Source organism: Lithobates pipiens, unplaced genomic scaffold, assembly GCF_037356315.1.
Source record: "Lithobates pipiens isolate NorthernLeopardFrog02 unplaced genomic scaffold, aLitPip1_a1.2 Scaffold_16, whole genome shotgun sequence".
Taxonomy (NCBI): domain Eukaryota; kingdom Metazoa; phylum Chordata; class Amphibia; order Anura; family Ranidae; genus Lithobates; species Lithobates pipiens.
In genome coordinates, this window is record NW_027507748.1 from 171973700 (window position 1) to 171997319 (window position 23620).

At 38.6% G+C, this 23620-nt stretch overlaps 1 protein-coding gene across 1 annotated transcript in view; it reads left to right on the top strand.

Annotated features, from left to right (window-relative positions):
* Window positions 1-23620, top strand: part of IL1RAPL1 (interleukin 1 receptor accessory protein like 1) — a 1840350-nt gene that overhangs the window by 83020 nt on the left and 1733710 nt on the right. The gene's annotated exons all lie outside the window — the stretch shown is intronic.

A 23620-nucleotide genomic window follows, 5' to 3' on the forward strand; every position in this document is an offset into this window, starting at 1 on the left:
AATAAAAAGTGGTACAAGGAGAATCTGAAGGCCCTGCTTGTTAGAGTGATACAAAAGGTAATGTCTGGGGGATGAGCTGATGGAGAAAGTAAAAACACAGTGTATTAGTTGAAAGCAGGATAGGCTTCTTTAAAGAGAAGGGTTTTAAGGGATCGTCTAAAGATGGATACATTAAGAGATAGTCATACAGATTGGCGTATGGAGTTCCAAGGGATGGGAGAAGCTTGGGAGAAGTCCTCAAGGAGGGCATCGGAAGAGGTAACACGGGAGCTAGAGAGCAGGAGGTCTTGGCAGTGGTTTGGTTAGTCTTTTGAGACAAGGTTAGGGATGTAGCAGGGGGCAGAGTTATGGATGGCTTGCAATTTGTTGTTAGTACTTTTCATTTTATTTGTTGAGTGAGCCAAAGCCATAGCACTGTTTTTTAATGTTACCTTTCTTCTGGCACTCTGAATAATAGTGTATGCATGCTGCAAATTGCAGTGCTTGCTGAGTAGGACATTGGTTTGCATTGGTCATAATCTTCTTTTGAGCATACATTTTTTTTTTCTTGCAGCAACAAAAGTATGATTATCCTCTACAGCAGGGATCCTCAAACTACGGCCCTCCAGCTGTTGCAAAACTACACATCCCATGAGGCATTGTAAAACTCTGACATTCACAAACATGACTAGGCATGATGGGAATTGTAGTTCCTGAACAACTGGAGGGCCATAGTTTGAAGACCCATGCTCTACAGGGTCACTTACTTAAGCCTAGAGCTAAGAGATGTATAGAGAGTCTGGAAAGGATAAATCTGCACTCCAGGCAGATATAAAAGCAGTATTAGTACAGGTACATATTTAAAATAATTAATTATATATTTAATATAATTTAAGTAAGTTATTATCGGCACCCAGTAATCTTTGCTAGAGAAGTTTTGAGAGTGGGGGTACTAGCACTAGGAACCAATCAGGTTCTGCTGCAGTCCATACAATATATGCTGACAGAGAATCTGCTAAGGGGAAAAGAAAATAGAGCAGGGGTCAACCTCATCAATGTTAAAGCCCAATCAATAGGATGGGTATGTGTCTCTCTCTCTGTCTCTGCCTTTTTTTTGGGCATTAACCAACGAGTAACTTGACTGGCATAATTTGGGACTAGAAGGTGTGTAGTATGGGGATGGATTTGGGAGGGTTAACCGGGTAGAAAGGAAGGTATGAAAATAATAATAGCTTTTTTCTAATTTGTACTACCTGTTGTATAACAGCTAAATAATATATGTTGTTAAGTTTGTCAATCTGAAATTTAATAAAAAGTAAAGAATTTAAAAAAAAAGTAAGTGGAGGTTGAAGATCATGCTGTGCTGTCTGGCGGGATAGTTGGACCATAAGAATATCAGGACAATATTGCAACTTCTTCAGCTGGTAAAACAGATTCTGTGTATGTACTTTAACTGTGTATTTAGCTGCTTGCTAGGGGTTTAGCTTTAATAATATGCCGGATATGTTAGTGTTAGTTGCATTAACACTTTAATATTAGTAGTTCCATATAACCTGTTAAGATTAATTAAAATAACATAATATCATGTGACATGGAAAAAAAGTACACAATAACCTTAATTCTATACCTTCATAACAATAAGCTCATACATGTCAGCTGAAAAAAAAAATAACCTTCACAGCAGCAATTAACATGACTTAAATTGCCTTTCACATAATTATGTGATACTGTGTTACTAAGCTTTTCATGCAGAAAACATGCTATAGTGCAGCCATTTGTACTTAATGCATAGGTAGGTATAATATTAATTTATAGATGTGTATTCCAAGTAAAATACAGCAAATTAACACTGATTTAGAAATTAAGTTCATAGGTTTAATTTGCATGCAACGAAAAGTGGTTTCTTTTGATTTTGTTTTTAATTAACTCATAACTGCCTATGGTGATTAAAGCATTTGCCGTATGTCATAATTCTATGAATTTATACATCGTTCTACCTCATAGTATGTGCTTTATAAATGAAGAAATACAGAACTAGAACCTGGGGTGCTTGACTGAAAAGGGGATCTGTATTATTGATTCTGTTTGTAAAGCAGACACAGTCACCATATGTCCGTATGGCTGATCTTTCCTCCAGCCAAGCAGAGCTCCCTATTTCATGTATAGCAGATTCTGCCCAGTGGAGACTTTTGCTTGCGAATTGTGTGCTACAGGCAGTGAATTATCTATACTGCATCATCTGTCTGATCCCAGCAGCTCTACACAAAGCTCAAAAGAGGCATCTTCTACTGACAGCCAACCGTCAGCGTAGGAAGCTTTTGAGCAATTTTTATTTTAAGCTGCCAGTATTGGAAAGATAATATACATAAATGAAGCTCTCTGCCTGCAGCCCACTTTCATTGGCAAGAGTTTTCATGGATATTCTGTTCTGTGCAGTGAGGTTTATAACTACTTTGCAGGTAAGGAGAAACCTTTCAACAGAGTCTCTAATACCATCCAGAGTCTCTAATACCATCTATAAAAACACCAAAGCTGCTGTATTCAAAATGCAATATATGCACTCAGTACATATATTTAGCAATTTTATACAGAACTATTGGTCCATGTATACAAATCTATGCGCATACAGCTAAAAATAAATCTATGTTATAAAAATAATATGTAAAAACAATGTGTCCATTTATCAAAATGTCACAAACGTGTGGTAATGTAGATAATGACAACAAATTCAGACTCTATGCCCTTGATGCAGTGTTCATATCATGGATTCCATAAAAGTGCTCTTATGTTCACCTCTCAAATACATGCAGACAAATAATGCAGTGCTCCAGTGCTCCTCCACCACCGAAACAAAAAGCTCACCAGAATTATATGACCACCCACTACAGGTAAGTCAAAAATGCTTATTACACAGGGGCTAAACATCACTTTCAACCTGTACCAACACCTTTTCTCTCCTCTTGCTTGTGTTATAATCATATAGACTCATGCAACATAAGGAATAAATAGAAGAAGATCCACATAGTGTGAAACTTTAAAAAAATTTATTTTGCCAAAAAAAAAACACTTTCTCATTGCCTACTCACAATAAAAAGAGCTATGCCTTGCATTAAATACATTTGATTACTTGCTGACATCAAGAATACTAAGGTATCTGCTGTGGTATGCTGTGGCTACAAGTGGTCCCTTCCTACTCTTCAAGAGTCATGCCTCTTGAAAACATCAGGACAATGCAGTATACGCCCAGGGAAGACTAGGTGGGGTACACATTGTGAGTTTTTTGTTCAACCATTGGGCTGAATGAAAAAAAAACCTCATAGATTCCTGCATCCACAAATGGATTCCCCCCTGCTAGAATGTATTTATCTGCCATTGGCTGCAGTGGCTGATCGAATTCTATTTTTCCAGCAGGACTGTTAGAAAGAAGCCAATTTAGCAACTGGCTTTTGTTGAACAGACAGGGCTGCACACAAATCAAAATTCAGCTTGTTCCTGCTAGACTGGACACATTTTATACACATGTATACCCATTTCTGGACCGCAGCACACCGATATACATCCATATACATCCTAAGTTTGAAGAGGAATATCCTGCCATAACCTCAGTATCCTCTTTTTTGGCTGACGGTCTGGTTTCCAACAATAGTTGTCTCTGCGGCAGATTCACCGCAAGATCACTTTTATCGGCGCTACGCTGCTCTTCGCCGCTTACCTGAGCCGTCGGCATCGGATGTTGTTCCATGCTGGGTATGGAGATGAGTGAGGGGTAGATGCCCCCATCTGTATCCATACCAACACTACTTTCACTCATAACTCTTAAAGGGCCATTTTTTTTTAAATGACCCTTTTTTTTTATTGCATTTTAGTGTAAATATGAGATATGTCTTTTTGACCCCAGATCTCATATTTCATGCTTTTTATATTACAAGGTTTGGGGGTTCTAAGTAATTTTCTATCAAAAAAAAGTTTTTTAACTTGTAAACAATCCCAGAAAGAGGCTCAGTCCTTAACTACTTCCCGACCGGCGCATGACGATGTACGTCGGCAGAATGGCACGGGCAGGCAAACTGGTGTACAGGTACGTCCAGTTGAATTTGCCACCCTGCCATCGCGTGCGCGTCACCGGCAGCACACGCGTGTGCCAGTCGGGACCCCCGTGAGTACGGTCGCAGGTACCGTAGACTCGATCGCCATGGTGATACCCGTGATCATCTCACGGGGAAGAAGAACGGGGAGATGCCGTTGTAAACAGCATCTCCCCGTTCTGCCTAGCAACAAATGACACTGATCTCTGCTTCCTATGATTGGAGCAGAGATCAGTGTTCACTAGCACACAGCCCAGCCCCCCACAGTTAGTAACACGCCCCTAGGACACACTTAACCCCTACACTGCCACCCCCTGGTTAACCCCTTCACTGCCAGTGTCATTTACACAGGAATCACTGCATTTGTATAGCATTGATTGCTGTATAAATGTCAATGGTTCCAAAAATGTGTCAAAAATGTCCGATGTGTCCGCCATAATGTTGCAGTCACAATAAAAATCGCTGATCGCCGCCATTACTAGTAAAAAAAATTATTAATAAAAATGTCATAAAACTATCCCCTATTTTGTAAACACTATAAATTTTGCACAAACCAATCAATAATCGCTTATGGCGATTTTTTTACCAAAAATATGTAGAAGAATACCTGTCAGCCTAAACTGAGGAAAAAAACGTTTTTTTATCTATTTTTGGGGATATTTATTATAGGAAAAAGTAAAAAATAATGTGTTTTTTTCAAAATTGTCGCTATTTTTTTGTTTATAGCACAAAAAATAAAAACCACAGGGTTGATCAAATACCACCAAAAGAAAGCTCTACTTGTGGGAAAAAAAAGGACATCAATTTTGTTTGGGAGCCATGTCGCACAACCGGGCAATTGTCAGTTAAAGCGACACAGTGCCAAATTGCAAAAAGTGGTCTGATCATTGGCCTGCAAAATGGTCCGGTATGAAAGTGGTTAAAGCAGAGTTCCACCCTAAAGTGGAACTTCTGCTCATCGGATTCCTCCCCCCTCCGGTGCCACAATTGGCACCTTTCAGGGGGGTGCAGATGCCTGTATAATCCAGGTATCTGCACCCACTTCCGGTAATAGCTAGCCACAGCTAGCCACAAATGCCCACCCCCCCATTGTGTTCTGGGAAACACACAGTTCCCAGAACACAATGGGGTCCCCTGAGCTAGGGAACCGAGCAGTGAAGCAGTGATGCTTCACTTCCCAATTCCCTGACCGAGGATGGCGGCGGGGACAGCCGAGAGACAAGCGATTGCTCGTCATCTGCTGCCGACATCATGGGCACCCTGGACAGGTAAGTGTCCATTTATTAAAAGTCAGCAGCTGCAGTATTTGTAGCTGCTGACTTTTAATATTTTTTTTAAGGCAGCCCTCCTTTTTAAGTGGATACCCAGCTTAAGCTTTGGTCTATTTTCATTCCATGTTGCCCTTCACTAAAAGCTGAAAATACACCAGCTCTTATCTGAGACCTACAGGAATCCACTGACAGGGCCAATATCTCCAGTTTCTTTGTTTCCAAGGGGAGATTGCTACTACTTGCTTAATGCTTGGGATATGGATGCTGACGTTTGAGAAATAAGGGCAGGGAGCCAATGACAGAGGGTATATTTCCCAATTTACAGCAGACCTTTTCTCAATAATCTAAAAGACTAAAAGTCTAATCTATTTATACAGAAAAATTCATGGAACAGAGGCTCATAGTTCACACTTGACTGCACAACAAATGTATGTAAAATGACATTTCACATTTTATCAAGGTGTAAGAATTTTAACATACATGTTGGTGAATATTTATATTGTTACTGTTCCATTCAACTAAATCAGGAAAGACAAGATGTTATATAACATATCTTTCTTGAGCATTTTTAGAAAGGGATTCTTTGCAACTCAAGTCTGCATCTCAGATAGAAGGAAATTAAGTCTGACATATATCAGATGAAATGAAATATTTGATCCTGATATTTCATATCTATACATGCAGGCCAGCCCTTTACATAAACTCACAATCTATCCTACACTGCACAATGGATATCCAAAGCAATGTGTGGCATCATCACAGCTTGATGTTTGAAGGCTCCCCAGAGAGAGGCTAAAGCTGCCTTTCTAAATTTAATTAGGGAAATGCTACTGTATTCATTTTGGTTTGTATCTCTGTTTATGGTAATTACTAAACTTCAGTATGGTAAAATGAAGAGCATAGTTCACTTGTATTCAAGAGGAATAAAAATAGAAGGTGACCTGGAAGTTACATGTACAATATCACAATCTGTTCAGTCTGTACATGTTTTTGGTTCTTACCAAAAAGCCAAATAGGACCCAGTGTAGTATACATCTGTCATATAGACATAATTAGCAATGGTACTTAATGAATACGTAAACCCAATCGTTAATGCCCTTGAAATTAAAAATTATTTTTAAATATTGTAAATCTGCAGCTTTAGGTCTCATGCACACTGGGGCTCTTTTAAACACTTTTCTTCCGGCAGAAGAAAAGAAGGTGCAAAAATACTCCTAAGCTGCATTTTCTCAAGTGCGTTTAGGTGTGTTTAGGTGCATTAAGCACTTGGGATGAATGAATGAAACAGGCACCATCACTGTAACCCTGTCCTGCAGGATCCACCGATGCCAGTGGTGCTGCTGTAAGCTTTGTCCACAGAGCTGTACAGGATCCCAGAACTGTCCCTGACCTGCTTGTAGTGCTGTAGGCCTGTAGAAGGAGCAATGAGCTCTAAGCACGTAGCCTGTCAAGCACCGATCCTTCCCCGCAACTGATGTCACATCTGCCCCGTGCATGCACTCCAAGCTGGTGAAGAACAGTTCTGGGATCCGATACAGCAACCACTGCCATCGACAGATCCTGCAGAACAGGGTTACAGTGACAGTGCCTGCCTCATTATGATGAGGGTGAATTTTTTTTACTACCGCATGATTTTTTTATTAACACTACTATATTAAGGGTTGCTTGTATTATTATTATTATTATTATTATTATTATTATGTGGCAAGCTTTGGAAAGGGATTGGATGTGGGGCCAAAAGGATACTTCAGAATCCAGGATAATACCTAGCACCCTGGCATGTGGGGATGGGTGGACGGTTGTGCCATTGCTCTTGACAGTTAAGTCAGGGGAAAAGGCACATGGGGGAGGAAATATTATGAGCTCAGTTTTGGACAAGTTGAGTTTGAGGAAGGGGTGTGAAATCCATACTGAGATGTCTGTTAGTAAGTTAGTGATGCATGAGGAGACTGATGGAGTGAGATGAGGGGTGGAGAGATCATCAGTGTAGTGATCACTGCACTTAAATGATGAATCTCTTCCACCTTTTTCCCTTGAAGATCAGCAGAACAGTTGCAGCAAAAAATGGAATAAAGGTGAAAAGTATTTTATGTGAAATTTCTGAAAGTTGTTTATGATACACATTGCATTCAGATTGGCTTTGCATAAACTTTAAAGTATAACAAAAGACAAAATGCCTTTTTTTCAGTTTTGGATAGGGTAGAGAGGAATTAGAGCACCTGTCAGTTTGTATTGGTGTATGTGCCCTGCTTAAAAATATGCACCCTCTTCATTTGTTCTGTTTATCATTATCACTGAGAGTAAATGCAAAAAAAAATCCTAAATTTAGGGTTGCCCCATAACAGCAATAAAGGGAAATCTTCCATTGGAGCACTAGTTCTTGTGACCCAGGTTTTAACCAGGGATTTCCTGGTTATCACCTTCACCTTCACTTCCTGTTTTGGCTATGGTACAGAAAGTAAAGGTAAATCTCCCTGATGTTATAAAGATGGCAAAAAAAACCTGACAGGTGTTATAACCCTCCCATACTCCATATTAGGGATGAGCTGAACACCCCCCGGTTTGGTTTGCACCAGAACATCCGAACAGGCAAAAGATTTGGAAGAACACACAAATACCATTAAAGTCTATGGGACACGAACATGAAAAATCAAAAGTGCTAATTTGAAAAGCTTATATGCAAGTTATTGTCATAAAAAGTGTCTGGGGACCTGGGTCCTGCCCCAGGGGTGCTGTATCAATACAAAAAAAGTTTAAAAAATTGAAATTTTTCGGGAGCAGGGATTTTTTAATTCTTAAAGTGAAACAATAAAAATTAAATATTGCTTTAAATATCATGCCTGGGGGGTGTCTATAGTATGCCTATAAAGTGGCACAGTTTTCCCATGTTTAGAACAGTGCCACAGCAAAATTATATTTCTAAAGGAAAAAAGTAATTTAAAACGTATTGCGGCTGTAATGAATTGTCGGGTCTCGGCAATATAGATAAAACTCATTGAGTTTTACCAGGCCCTTTGGCTCTGGTATGAATATTAAGGGGAACCCCGAACCAAAAATGTTTTTAAAAATTGTGTGGGGGACCCTCAAAACCCATACCAGGCCCTTCAGGTCTGGTATGGATTGTAAGGGGAACCCTGCGCTAAATTAAACTAAAATAGCATAGGGGCCTCCCCAAAATTCATACCAAAACCCTTATCCAAGCATGCAACCTGGCAGGCCACAGTAAAGGAGGAGGGACGAGAGAGCACCCCCCTCCTGAACAATACCAGGCTACATGTCCTCAACATGGCGAATGTGCTTTGGTGTCTGACCCCAAAGCACCTTGTCCCCATGTTGATGGGGACAAAGGCCTCATCCCTACAACCCTTTCCCAGTGGTTGTGGGGGTATGTAGGTGGGGGGCATATCATAATCTGGAAGCTCCCTTTAACAAGGGAACCCCCAGATCCCACCCCCATGGTGTCACCGGGTGGCCCCACCCTCAGCTATATAACAGCTATCACCCAGAAGAAGCGACACTCGATGGAAGCCTCCCGTGGAGGCAGAACTGTTGCGCCTTTTTTTTTTCAGTCCGTCGGGTGGTATGGATTTACATTGTGTGGCTTTTGAATTTTTTTTATCTTTTAATAAAGGACATGTCCCAAGCTGTCTCTTGTCTTTTTTACAATTTTTGACACTTTTTTTGTGAAATGGTAGGGGTACAATGTAACCTGTTACAAATTTACATAGGGGGCCGGGATCTGGGGGTCCCCTTGTTAAAGGGGGCTTCCAGATTTTAATAAGCCCCCCACCCACATACTCCCACAACCACTGGGCAAGGGTTGTGGGGATGAGGACCTTGTCCCGATTTTGGATTTTGGGGGACCCCATGCATTTTTTTTGGTTCGGGGTTCCCCTTAATATTAGTACCAGACCCAAAGGGCCTGTAATGGACTGGGGGGCACCCCATACTATCTTTTTCAATTAATTTTATCTATATTGCTGAGACCCAACAATTCATTACATCAGTTTTGAATTACTTTTTTTCCTTAGAAATTTAATTTTTCTGCTGTACTGTTTTAAACATGGGAAAAATGCACCACTTTACAGGCATACTATAGACACCCCCCAGTCATGATATTTAAAGGAATATTTAATTTTTTTTGTTCCACTTTAAGCATTAAAAAATTCACTGCTCCCGAAAAATGTCAATTTTTAAAACTTTTTTTTGCATTGATACATGTAACATGGGGCAGGACCCGGGTCCCCAAACACTTTTTATGACAATAACTTTCATATAAGCCTTTAATATGAGCACTTTTGATTTTTCATGTTAGTGTCCAATAGACTTTAACAGTGTTCTGGCGGCTTTCGGAATGGGGTGTCATAGTTCTCATTCCAATGGTCCTCACAATATCTGAATGTCTACATTCTCATTAAGAAGATGATTTTTGCAGAAAACTAGACTTTTGTAGATGGGTATGATTAAGGGCTTATTCAGATCTATTTGGTCCATTGCAATGCATTAATATGCATTGCATTAAAGCAATCCATTATTTGAATGTGGCTTTTCCAGTAAGGTACAGTATAGTGACTCAATTTCACCAGATCATGTGTCAGTTCATTGTAATCAAGTAATTAAATTGTAAAGTTAATAAAAACTATTGTCTCGCTTGAGTTATTGGAGGTGCTGTATTTTCTAAACATCAAAGATTCAGCATGCAGGACTCATGCTAAAAGCACGGGACCAAGTAGAAAGTATATGGGAAACTTCCATGAAAAGTGAGGGTACACCCACCCTGCACCCGTCCTGTGGCTAAACCAGTGTAAAATGGTACAAAATGTTCTGACCATACTCTGAACAAACATTCTGCATTCCATCTCAGTGACTCATTGGGGTACATTTATTACAGAGTGGAGACTGTTAATTTAAGTGGATGCATTCTCACATTAAACTTAGTAAATAAGGTCATGCTGTGTTCACTATAAAAATAAAACAAAATCATATGCAAGGGATGATTGAGGTTGGCACAACTTTACTTTCTTTACTAAGCTCAGTCAACCTTCACATTGTCACTAGTACTCTGGTAAATAAACCCTAACTGACTGAAGCCAAAGAAAGTTAAGTAATTGGCACTTTAATAAGGAGATCAGAAACCTCTAGCATGCATGGTTCCCTTAGAACATTACATTCAGTGTATTATAATAGCGTATGCCATGGCGTGCCAACAATGCAGACAAAGGAAGTTACAAATGTCCTTTTTTTCAGAACTATACTGCATATAATCCAGTTTCTGTTCTGACTTATATTAAATAACTTCTATTTTCGGAAGGAAACATTACAGAATGTCTGTTATGTGTTGAGCATGCTATGCCTCATCCATGACATATGAAAAAAAAAACTGCATTTATACATTAATTATACAAAGTAAAGCAATCAAAATTATTTAAGAAAAAAATAATCCAACCTCTTTTTCTCTCTATTATGTTTTGTACTAAATGTCGAGTGTGGGTTTTGGGTATTTGAAATTTATTTGGCAGATATTACAAAGGATGAAGACTGGCACTTGGATTCTCAGCTGGCATTTTATTTTCTCATAATACAGATAAAGAACTGTAATTTAACTCATTTGGATTTAATTTATGAAAAACATGTTGAATACTCAAAGTACAACAACATTCCTTTCTGTGTTTGCAGAACTGAATAGTGCACAGTGTATGCTGCAATTGAATGTCAGCAGAATCTCTTGATGAAAATAAATATTGCATATTCTATGCATAATATCTATTTTATTTTAATTATCAAGGGCAGAGTGGGACAACAGTGCAGTTCTGATGCTTTATTAAGAAAGTACTTAGATTAGTTCAGTTTAGTTTTTTTAAAGAAGATCAAGAACATTTTAAAATATTTTATGAGATCAGGCAAGGACAGACAACACTTTTGAGCTGCATTTTAATTCCTATATTTATTATCCTCATCCTTATCATATAAACACTGTGCAACAAAAGAAATAATCTAGCCATAACTCCAGGCTCAGTGAAACATATTACATCCAGTGATAATTTCACTGATTACATGGATTCAATTGTTTAATTTGTGTAAGGATCCCATAGACAAGTGATGGCGAACCTTGGCACCCCAGATGTTTTCAAACTACATTTCCCATGATGCTCAATTACACAGCAGAGTGCATGAGCATCATGGGAAATGTAGTTCCAAAACATCTGGGGTGCCAAGGCTCGCCATCGCTGCAATAGACTAAGCCCTTGTACACACGGTCGTTCATTCCGATGGACAATGTCCGATAGGACCGTGTTCTCAGATAATCCGACAGTGTGTGGGCTCCATCGGACTGTTTCTGTCGGAGTATCCAACGGACCAAGTTTTCCAGCTGAGCTATATAAACAACATGACCCGATTGGACTTTGTCCGATCATGTGTAGAGAATTCCGATCAGACAAAGTGCCACGCATACTCGGATCAAATTCCTAGACCAAAGCTATTGGCTACTAGCCTGAACGTAGTCCCGTCCTAATCAAATAACGTCAACACGTTAAGTACAATCAGATTTTCTGACAACTTTGTCCGACTGTGTGTATGCAACAGTTTCGGACAAATCCATCGGACAAAATCCGCCAGACAAAATCCGTTGGATTTGGTTGTCGGAATGTCCGTGCATGTGTACAAGGGCTAAGAAATAACAGAGCCTTAATCCAAAGCAATTGTCATTTTTTTTTGTTTTTTTTTTGCAGGTGCTCCAGCTAGGTGACTGCTTTTGATGTTTGTTTCTCCAGCACACTATAAAGCTGGTCATACACTATGCAAATGTGTCCAGTTCCTGATTAGAATTTTCTATGTGTGTGACCCCAGTACCCCCTCCTGCCCAAAATTCTTTGATTGAAAAATCAAGGGAGGCAGATGTAAAATTGTTGGTCGAACAACAGATGCATCCAATCAGATACAGCTTCTGTTTCGGTGCTCTGAAAGCAGCAGATAGAGGGGTTCTGTTAAATGTTTTTCGTTCAGCCCACACATGCAACAAAAATATTTAACTGTGTATGGCCAACTTGAATTGTCAAAACTTGAAATTATATATTCATTTTTACATTGTATTATTTCTAGCAGACTCTTATTCATCTGAATGATCCTGAAGTCTGAAAACTTACTTTTTGTAAGACCCCATAAATTGACTTCCTTCCTGTGGTTAGGCACTGCTGTGTCACACATTTCACAGAGCCTGTCTTTTGAACTACAGAGGTGCAGAGAGAAAGAGTTTCAGGAGGCAGAATCAGTACAAGAATAACTGCTTATAGGCAGCAATGTACCATGGGATATGTAGTCCTTAGAAATTGAAAGTAAACAGCAGAGCAGAAAAGCATGCAGGGAATACAGGAAGATGTGTAAAAAGATGGCCAGCAGACAGGCCGCATTGACATCATGAAAGCAGATTTTTCAAGTAAGCTTAGATTGGTTTATCAAAAAAACTAGTGTTGTGTTTCTATTACATTGCTAATGCCATGTAATGAAAGTGTACTATATAATCATGACTATAGAACTCCATTGTCTCTAGTCCCAGACATGCCCACTTTAGTTACTTGCAAATATTAAGCACTTCCTGGCCCAATTTCTCTGACTGTGTGTGACTTACCGGCAATAACAAAGGAAGTAATTGCTAAAGCCAGTTTCCACTTATATTGTATCCTCTCTAAACCCATTGCATGTCATTCAACATGCCACTGGTGTGCATATTGGAAGATGTTGTGTTTTGTTGTGCCAGACCAATGTGCTTTCTTCTTTCTTTTATATTCTGAGGTTTTATGCATTCATGTGCTGTTCAAAGAACGCTTCAAGGGGATCTTGAATTGAGAACTATTACATGGACAATGGTGTTGGATTCTGTCCAGGTGGTTTAATATAGCATGATTTGGATATGTTTTTCTTTTTCTTCTTTATGTTAGGGGAGGACATTTTTTAGTACTTGGTCAGTAGGTGGTCAAGGAGCAGCTGTGGGGACTTCCCCTGCTACATTTCTTAAAAGAAGCTGATGGAAGCCAGTCTTAACAATTAAAAAGACATGTTGAATTATATTTTTTGGAGTGTAACTACAATAATAACATATTTTTGTGAAAAGTTTTTTTTTTCAGATTTCTATTATTCATTTGTTTTTGTTCCTAGTGGTGAAATCGACTTTTACCTTCAGTTTTGGGTTCATTGTCAAGACAGAAAGAGGGAGAAACTCTGATATTTTACTGTTGTACCCTAAACAGAGCAGCATTATACTTTTGGAGATATCTATTTCAGTGTTTTTTTCTCAAAGACATTATTTCTCCTTGCTCACTTCCTGTTGAGTTTTTAGGACAGGAAGTGAGGAGAAATTTACTCAACATGGGCACAGACATTAATAGAAACAGGACAGATGTTGTCGGTATACTAAATTATATACCCTCTCTTGCTTGTCTTTTTGATGAATTGATGGCATAGGAAACAGCAGTGTAGTATTTTGTGAGAAATGTTCCATCTTTATCCCCCTCTTAAAGCACAAAGCTTGACTTCAAGCACATATCATAATATCAGCAATCTTACTCTATTGTGGAAGAGGATCAGGGGACTTGCCAGATAGTAGATTTTTCCAGTATTCCAATAACAAGCAGGACCCTCTAATTCCTCCTGTATTGAATTGTACTGTAACTGTACCTCATGTTGTAAAGTGCTGTATTAGAGGAAACCTGTATAGTAATAGTAATAATAATAATAATCATTTATGACTTTTACTGAATTTGCCCTCCTTGTGTCTTTCTAGCAATTTCATTATCTGTTCTGGATAAATTAAAGCGTGGCTTTTTCTGCTTTTGAAATGTTTATTTATTATATTACAGGTATTTTTAGTGCACTAACAATTTACACAGTGCTTTAAATATTGTACATTCACATCAGTTCCTGCTCTCAAGGATTTTACCATTTAGGGCATGTGCTAGGACCAACTTACCTACCAGCATGTCTTCTGAAGTTTGGAAAGAAAACTGAGTACACCAACACAAGGAGAACATGCAAACTCCAGGCAGATAGCAACCTGGTTGGGATTTGAACTGATGACTCCAGTGCTGGAACCCGGAGTGCTAACCACTAAGCCATTGTGCTGCTCATGTTCCATTGTTCTATTATTCCTGTTAAACTTACAATTATATTTTGTGTGCCAACATGTGATGCCCCACAAACAGTTTCAGACCCCCTTTAAAACTGCTCCTTTTACACAACTTTTTACAGTGATGCATTCTATTTGCATTTGATATGCACAACACAATCTTAGTATTATGTGCTTACAGTTGCAGCTGCTTTTTTATCTGCTGCATCTTTCCATTTTATTGACAGCAGTTACTCCTTCACTAGCTTTACCAATAGTACAGGCTTTGCATCTAGTAAATTCAGTAAATATAGCAATTAGTAACTCTGAGTCTAGTAACTTTAATTCATTAATATACTGTAACTGACCCAGTATGATGTTATAAACTGTATACAAACAGGCATCTTCAAAGGTGTTTGTTCCTGTGGAAGAATGGTAAAAAATAATGTTTGCCTCTATTACCTCCTCAACTTTACCCCATACAAATTCCAAAGTGACATAGACATGTTAGCTGCAATTAGAGGTACTGACCTAAAATTATGGAATAGGCAAGATCTGCTTAAAACGGGAGTTTCAGTCAAAGGAGTTAAATCCAGGACCTCACTCTTTCTATACATGATAGTGTGATAAAGAGTGATAATGTGATAAAGAGTGAGGCTTGAAAGGAAAGGTAAATATATTCTTCCACTGAAGAGAAGTGAAATGTCTTTCTGTCAACATTTGGCAAAGCGACTGAGGGTAGAGGTGGACTCAGTCACTTGGTTCAGAGAAAGTGCCTATCTGGCAGGGTCCTAGCCTTAGTAGAGAGGCTTAAAGGATCTGAAATCTCTGTGAAGTGGTTATTTATAAGAAGAGACTGAAAAAATAACTTACAGACTGGCTGGAACTCTGCGCACTTGCTTAACGGAGAAAGGAAGGAAAAGATTTTTTCTCATACAAAAGACATACTGTAAACATTGGATACAATGCCAGTTGCTAGCTTTTTTTTTTCATATAAGTTGTACTCAGCACTGTATACTGCACCTAGCCCATTAAAGATGATGAAGAAGAAAGCATTGATACTAGTTTATTCATCTCTTATATCATACTAAATTCTATGTTTGTTACTTATACTGTATATAACCCAATTAACCCAAGTGATGCTTTGGTGTTTCAATCATTCAATTCTTCATTGTCATGTCCAGCTGACTCCTAAAACCTAAATGCTGATTTTAATTTAGTGACAGGTTAAGAATAAACCTAGTGACATTTAAACACAATCTCTTTGGTTGAAAACTATATCTGTAAACCAACAGTTGACTATGAGTGTGTGCTTAATGGTTGATGCTACACTGCTACCCTAAACTTCTTCAAGCCAATTATTCTTCCATGGAATATCTTTCAAGCCTGCCTGCATTTTCAGTAAAAGCTTGACAGGTTCAGATGAAGGGCGATATTGATATAGTCATTCATTTGAGATATATCTCTAGCAGCCTTTTTTTCTGGTTAATGCATAGTGAGCCAAAGGGTTTTGGAAATATTGTGTGCAGCCTAAAAAAAGAACCGAGAACATTGACTTTGAGTAGGCAGATGCTTTGCTTACGTATACAGTAATATTTAAAGGAAACTTAGGGCAAGTTGTCAGAATATAATGATAGCTACCTACCCCTTCCGCCACTTATATTTACCTACCCTGCTTTCCTGCCTCATCCTGCTTGCTGGAGCACTGAGTTAAAGACCCTGTGCAAGCTTTGTGTCAGTCTATGCCGGAGCTTACATGCACTGAGTACTGCACTGTGGGAGGATGAAATAAAAATGGCTTTTAAGTAATTTTGTTTTGAAAAGGTGACCAGTGCAATGCAACAAGCAGATAGCATATGCAAATTGCAGTACATCAGCATAACCAGCTTAAAATGTTAAAAATGTAGAATGACCAGTGAATTATAAAATTACAAGTATTGATTAATTATACAGTGTATCTGGAAAGTATTCACAGCACTTTGCTTTTTCCACATTTTGTTATGTAACAGCCTTATTTCAAAATTGATTCAATTCATGAATTTTCCCCAAAATTCTACAAAAAATAGCCCATAATGACAATGTAACAGATGTTTGTTTGAAATCTATGCAAAAATAAAATTTTATTTAAAAAAAAAAAATGGAAAAATCACATGTACGTAAGTATTAACAGCCTTTGCTTTGACACTCAAAATTGAGCTCAGGTCCATCCTGTTTCCACTGATCATCCTTGATATTTTCTACAACTTGATTGGAGTCCACCTGTGGTTAATTAAGTTATTTGGACATCATTTGGAAAGGCACACACCTGTCTATATAAGATCTCACAGTTAACAGTGCATGTCAGAGCACAAACCAAGCCATGAAGTTCAAGAAATTGTCTGTAGACCTCTGATACAGGATTGTATGGAGGCACAGATCTTGGCAAGTGTACAGAAAAATGTCTGCAGCATTGAAGGTCCCAATGAGCACAGTGGCCTCCATCACAGAGGACTCTTCATAGACCTGGCCGCCCAGCCAAACTAAGCAATTGGGGGAGAAGGTCCTTAGTCAGGGAGGTGACCAAGAACTCAATCGTCACTCTGACAGAGCTCCAGCGTTTCTCTGTGGAGGGAGGAGAACCTTCCAGAAGAGCAATCATCTCTGCAGCACTCCACCAATCAGGTCTGTATGGTAGAGTGGCCAGATGGAAGCCATTCCTAAGTAAAATACACATGACAGCCCAACTGGCGTTTTCCAAAAGGCACCCGGAAGACTCTCAAACCATGAAAAACAAAATTATCCTTGGTAAGAATGGCAAGCCTCAAGTCTTGAGGAAACCAGGCCTCACTCATCACCTGCCCAATACCATCCCTACAGTGAAGCATGGTGGTGGCAGCATCATGCTGTGGGGATTTTTTTTAGTGGCAGGAACTTGGAGACTAGCCAGGGTTGAGGGAAAGATAAATGCAGCAATGTACAGAGACATCCTTTATGAAAAACTGTTCCAGAGTGCTCTGGACCTCAGACTGTGATGAAGGTTCATTTTCCAGCAGGAAAACAAACTTAAGCACACAGCCAAGATAACAAAGGAGTATCTACAGACAACTCTGTGAATGTCCATGAGTGGCCCAGCCAGAGCCCATACTTGAACCAGATTGAACATCTCTGGAGAGATCTGAAAATGGCTGTGCACAGACGCTCCCCATCCAACCTGATGGAGTTTGAGTGGTCCTGCAAAGAAGAATGGGAGAAACTGATGGGAAATAGATGTGCCAAGCTTGTAGCATCATACTCAAAAAGACTTGAGGCTGTAATTGGTGCCAAAGGAGCTTTAATAAAGTATCAAGCAAAGGCTGTGAATACTTACATGTATATGAGATTTTTTTTCAGTTTTTATTTTTAATACATTTGCAAAGATTTAAAAAAAAACTTCTTTGACATTTTTATTATGGGTTTTTTTTTGTAGAATTTTGAGTAAAATAATGAATTTAATCCATTTTGGAATAAGGCTGTAACATAACAATATGTGGAAAAAGTGAAGCGTTGTGAATACTTTCCGGATGGATGCACTGTACACTAACCAAAATTCCAATACAAAGGAAAATGAAAATGTAATGTATCAATATATATATATATATACATATATATATATACTATCTATCTATCTATATATCTATCGATCGATCAATCGATCTATCTATCTATCTTTCTAATCTCTATCTAGTATATCTTGAATACTGTATATATGGTTCTAACAGTATGCACACCCCCTTGCATGTTGTTAGGTGCTGATAACCTCTGTTAACATCCCATAAGCAATTGTGGCTGGTTTTAGTTACATTTATGTTGTTTCTATGCCTAATAAAAAAGGTATTATGTATACCATTTCAAATCTGCCTTATTCAGTTGTTACACTGAATTTAAAAATAAATCTGCAATCCATTCGACACATTTATGTAACTAATGCATTATGGCTCAAAACTGAATTCTTATCTGTAGACCTGCTGAAAAAGTGAAGATTTTCAGAAAAATACATGCAGTCTCTATTTAAAGTTCACAAGCATAGCACTGGCTAAGTCATGCTTTCAGACGCCTCTAACAAGGCAAGATTTAATTATATATCTGACTGAGCATAGATAAATCAATCAAAATAGGTGTGACATTGAGTGAACAATCTGTGGACAATAAGAAATGTCTTGTAATCTTGCCCAAAGGCTTCCTTTTGATGAACAGCATTTCTAATCAGTAACCTAGGTCATAATTTAAAGAGCCCATACAGTTTAAATCTATCTATCTATCTATCTATCTATCTATCTATCTATCTATCTATCTATCTATCTATCTATCTATCTATCTATCTATCTATCTATCTATCTATCTATCAAATCATTTTAAGATATAGCTTAAGATTTATTGTTACATTCAGTTTTTAGGAATTCTACTTGTCATACATATACATAAAACATTTAAATGACTTCAAAATGATATCCATTCCTATAGAGCTCTAAACTTTCTGTAGGGAACTGATAATTCTGCCTCTGTTGCACTGAAATTCCAGATAGGATTACCATTATCTGCTTTTAGACTAAAGAACAGCTCCTTCTTGTGCCATGGAGATGAGTATAGGGGGAGGTTTCCTGTAGACCAGTGGGAGATAACTCCAGAAAACACTGCAGGCTTGTATTGATTTTTGTGCAGTAAGGGCCGTGTTGTCAGCACACCACAGGTGGTATGGATCTCCCTGTAATTCTAGAAGGATCAACATTTTTAACCCTTTCATGACTAAGCCTATTTTTGGAATTTGGTGTTTACAAGTTAAAATCCACATTTTTTGCTGGAAAATTACTTGGAACCCGCAAACATTATATATATTTTTTTAGCAGAGACGCTAGAGAATAAAACGGCGATTGTTGCAATATTTTATGTCACACGGTATTTGCGCAGCGGTGTTTTAAACGCAACTTTTTGGGAAAGGGGACACTTTCATGAATAATAAAAAAACAAAACAGTAAAATTAGCCCAATTTTTTTGCGTAATGTGAAAGATAATGTTACGCCGAGTAAATAGATACCAAACATGTCACACTTTATAATTGCGCGCACTTGTGGATTGACGACAAAGTACGGTACCTAAAAATCTCAATAGGCGACGCTTTCAATTTTTTTTACGGTTACCAGGTTAGCGTTACAGAGGAGGTCTAGTGCTAGAATTATTGCTCTCGCTCTGACAATTGCGGCGATACCTCACATGTGTGATTTGAACACCGTTTACATACGCGGGCGCGACTTCCGTATGCGTTTTCTTTGCTTCGCGAGCTCGCGGGGACGGCGGGCGCTTTAAAAAATTTTTTTTTATTTTTTTATTTATTTTAAAATGACTAAATTGTTTAAAAAAAAAAATTGATCACTTTTATTGCTGTCACAAGGAATGTAAACATCCCTTGTGACAGTAATAGGTGGTGACAGGTACTCTTTATGGGGGGAATCGGGGGTCTAAAAGACCCTCCACCCCTCCTTTACACCTCAATGTATTCAGATCGCCGAAAACGGTGATTCTGAATACCGGATATTTTTTTAAAACCGGCGCCATTGGCAGCCGAGTAAACGGGAAGTGACGTCATGACGTCGCTTCCGTGTTTACGATGAGGAGACTGGAACGAAGCCGATTACGGCTTCATTCCAGTCCCTGCCCAGCAGCCGAAGGCAGCAGAATTTGAATCGGTGCTCCCGATCGAGCGGGAGCACCGGTAACAGCTGCGGGAGGCGGCGGGAGGGGGGGACGTCCCCTCCCGCTCCTCCGGCATAACAGCCGAGCGGATTTTAGCCACATCGGTTGTTATGCCTGGATAGCCAATCGCCAGCTGAACAAAACGGTAACGGGATGATGCCTGCAGGTGCGGGCATCATCCCGGTATACCCCCCGGAAGCCGAGTACGCAGATCTGCGTACGCTCGGCGGGAAGGGGTTAAAGAGACCAAACATAGAGAATGTGCATGTGTTGCATGTACTGTATATGTTTTCTACTTGGCAAAAAACACATACCAACTGATAGAGTCATGCACTGCCTTCCATAAGGTTGGTTCTTCACTAGGCTTCTTCTCGCCAGTGCCACCTTCCTGATGTCTAACAGCTAGATTCGCTCTGTGCATGTGCAAGGCATTGCTGCATTGTGTGATTGGTCCTGAAGCCTCCGGGGACAGAAGGCTGCAGGCAGGGGTAACATCATGCAGATGTCATTTTGGCCTAGGTGAGAACTGAGGATGTGGGAGCAGGTACTTGACAAAAAAGTACCAGCTACCTGGAAAATAAATACACTCCAAATGTTATAGGGACGGGAGGGGAAAGAGGATGATAATTATTGACAAGCCTTCTCCACCTATTAATAACCCCCTTCCACATGCATGAAATTAGTTCTGGATTTCCAATGTTGATGTGGCTTCAGTCACTCCTATTAGCACTGTAACATTAAAGTGGGCCTGTATCACTATATGGTAAAGATCCGTTTTAACTTCAAACAGCCAATAAGTAGCAAAAATAGGATATTTTTTACTCTAGCTGCATGTGATTGGATGTTTGTGTTCACCTCATTCAAACTCACCACACGTTAGTAAATCAGGCCCATTGCACAGAGATGCAAAAAAGTGACAAAGTTATATTTCTTACATAAATTAACTTATATCAGAGAAGCAGCATATCAATCATTATTCATTTCTGCAGAGCATAATTTGTAATTGCTCCCATCTCATATTGCATTGTTTAGCAAAACCTGCAGATATTGAACAGCTGCTTGTTGGAAATGCTCAGGCAAGAGCAGTAAAAGACTAAAGATTTTTGGCAGCTGTGGCAGAACATACAGCTGAGGTATGAAATGTGAAATTAGTGCATTAATAACAAAATTACATCTGTTTGTTTTCTGTTCATGTTATCCCTGAGCAAGACATGCTTGTTAGGACCATTAAAGGTGCAATAAAATTCAAGGTAAAAAAAAAAAAAAAACAATTCTTGTAAAACCCTTTTTTCTGCATTTTGTTATATATATATATATAGAATATCCTTCTAAGCATCTGTATATTTAAAAAAAAAGTCTTGAAGCAGTATCTAATTTTAGGTTGAACAAAACATGCTCCATATGGTATAGAGAAAGGCTCTTACATTGACTTTCCTAAAACTGATAAGAATTATGAATATTTATCCAATATATTAGTTGATGCTTGGTAATATGCACAACAGTCATAGCAATGTTATCAATGTATCAGTGGCCCTTAGTGGTTTATTATGCATTAAAAGAAGTAGCAGAATTGGATACAAGTAGGAATATGGCTAAAACAATCAAAATTTGAGTGTGGACCACACTGAAAGAGACAGGGAAAAAAGAAAGAAAGTAAAGCCATCTGGTACCCAACATACAGTATGTTGAGTTATAGCATAAACGTCACGTAACGTCACATATTGTTCTAAATGTATGTACACTTCTAGAATGTTGAATTAATGCCTCCTTTTGCTTGAAAAAAAAGAAAGTAAAGGCAAATCCAAAATTTTAATTTCAAAATTGTCATGGGAGCAAGAAATGAGAATAATTCTTTCAAAGGGGAAATATGTTTCAGTGATTCATTGGGAGATATACACAATAGAACGCATACATAGTATCAGAAATATTTTTTCTCATTCAATCTTTTTATTAAGCAAAAAATGAAAAAATTACATAACTAAAGCAAGCTAAATGCAACATTAAGGTGAGACTTGCACCCACTCCAAATACAATAAATATAACAGAGTGTTATGCAAAAGCATAGTGTATAGACATACAAAGTAATACAAATCCAACAGAATCAAACAATCAGCACAAATCCCCACAACACATAATTAACCAATACCCACCATCATTGATAACCATGTCAAAGGATCGGTCTTAGTATTTAGTAATTAGAAGTGCAAGGTTTTTCTTTTAAGTTGTAGTAAAATGGAAGAAAAAAGAAAGAAAAAAAGGAAAGGAGAATAGGTTATAAAGAAAGAAGAAGGGGGTTAGAGAAGAAAGGGAAGAGAGAAGGGGAGAGCAATGGTAAGAGGTCAACCGAGACCGTGAGGCCAAAACTATGCTCTTAGTCGCCACATCAACTGAAAAAAAAAAGTCAGGGCTCATGAAGGCAAAAGTCAAAGCCAGATGAAATTGTCCACCCAAGGCTGCCAAACCTTAACATGTTTAGAGACTGTATCTGTGAGGGTAGTCTGAATTTTGCTGTGAATCATTACAAATGTAACTCTGTTTTTGATTTCTACTGTACAGAGGGTCAAGGTCTTCCAAAGTCTAAGCTCTTGCAATAATTTGTTTAGAAACTGTCAAGATCTGTATCACAAGTTTCATCTGAGCTCTCATGAGATCATTAACACAAATGTTTAGTAAGGCAAATGCAGGGTCTGGGGCTAGTTTGGTTTTAACTAAAACAGATTTGATTTTAAAAATCTCAGCCAAAAATTGCTGCACAGCTAGGCAAAACCAACAAATATGGGCATGAGTGCCTCGTTCTCCACATTCCTGAAAACATCCGGGGGATTATGTTGGTTAGAATTTAGTGATTTTTGCTGGAACCAAATACCAATGCATTAAAACTTTATAAATAGTTTCAACAGCAAGACATTGCTGCGTGGGACATTTGGTTGTAACTTAAATATGATACCAATCCCCATACTCTAACCACACCCTCAAATCCAAGGCCCATTTACTAACATAGGGAGATAAAGGAGAAGTACCCATATTGAGATGAGCGTATATTTTAGAGATGATACCAAGGACATTTGGGTCCAAGGTGCACATGCCATCAAATAGGGTCATGTTCGTGAGATCAGATCGGTCACGGATATAACAGGCAAAAAAATGTGATATTTGCAAATAGTGAAACTAGAGTGCACAGGCCTGTTAAACCTAAACTTTTCCACTTTTGGAAAGAAATTGGGCCAGAATAGGCTGGGTAAGATGAATGGATGTTTATAAAAATATACCAGAGGGAAGTAAGGTGATATCAACTTAAATGGACCTTTACATTTATCCCAAAGGGAAAGTGAATGTTATTGGGTTATCAAAAAAACATCACTCAGATTTACGTAACCATAATAAATTGCCAATCAATAAAGGGTCTAAATTAGAAGCTTTGAGTCCAACCCATAACGGGACCTAAGTGCTGGTATGATATAATAAAATGTGGGCTATCT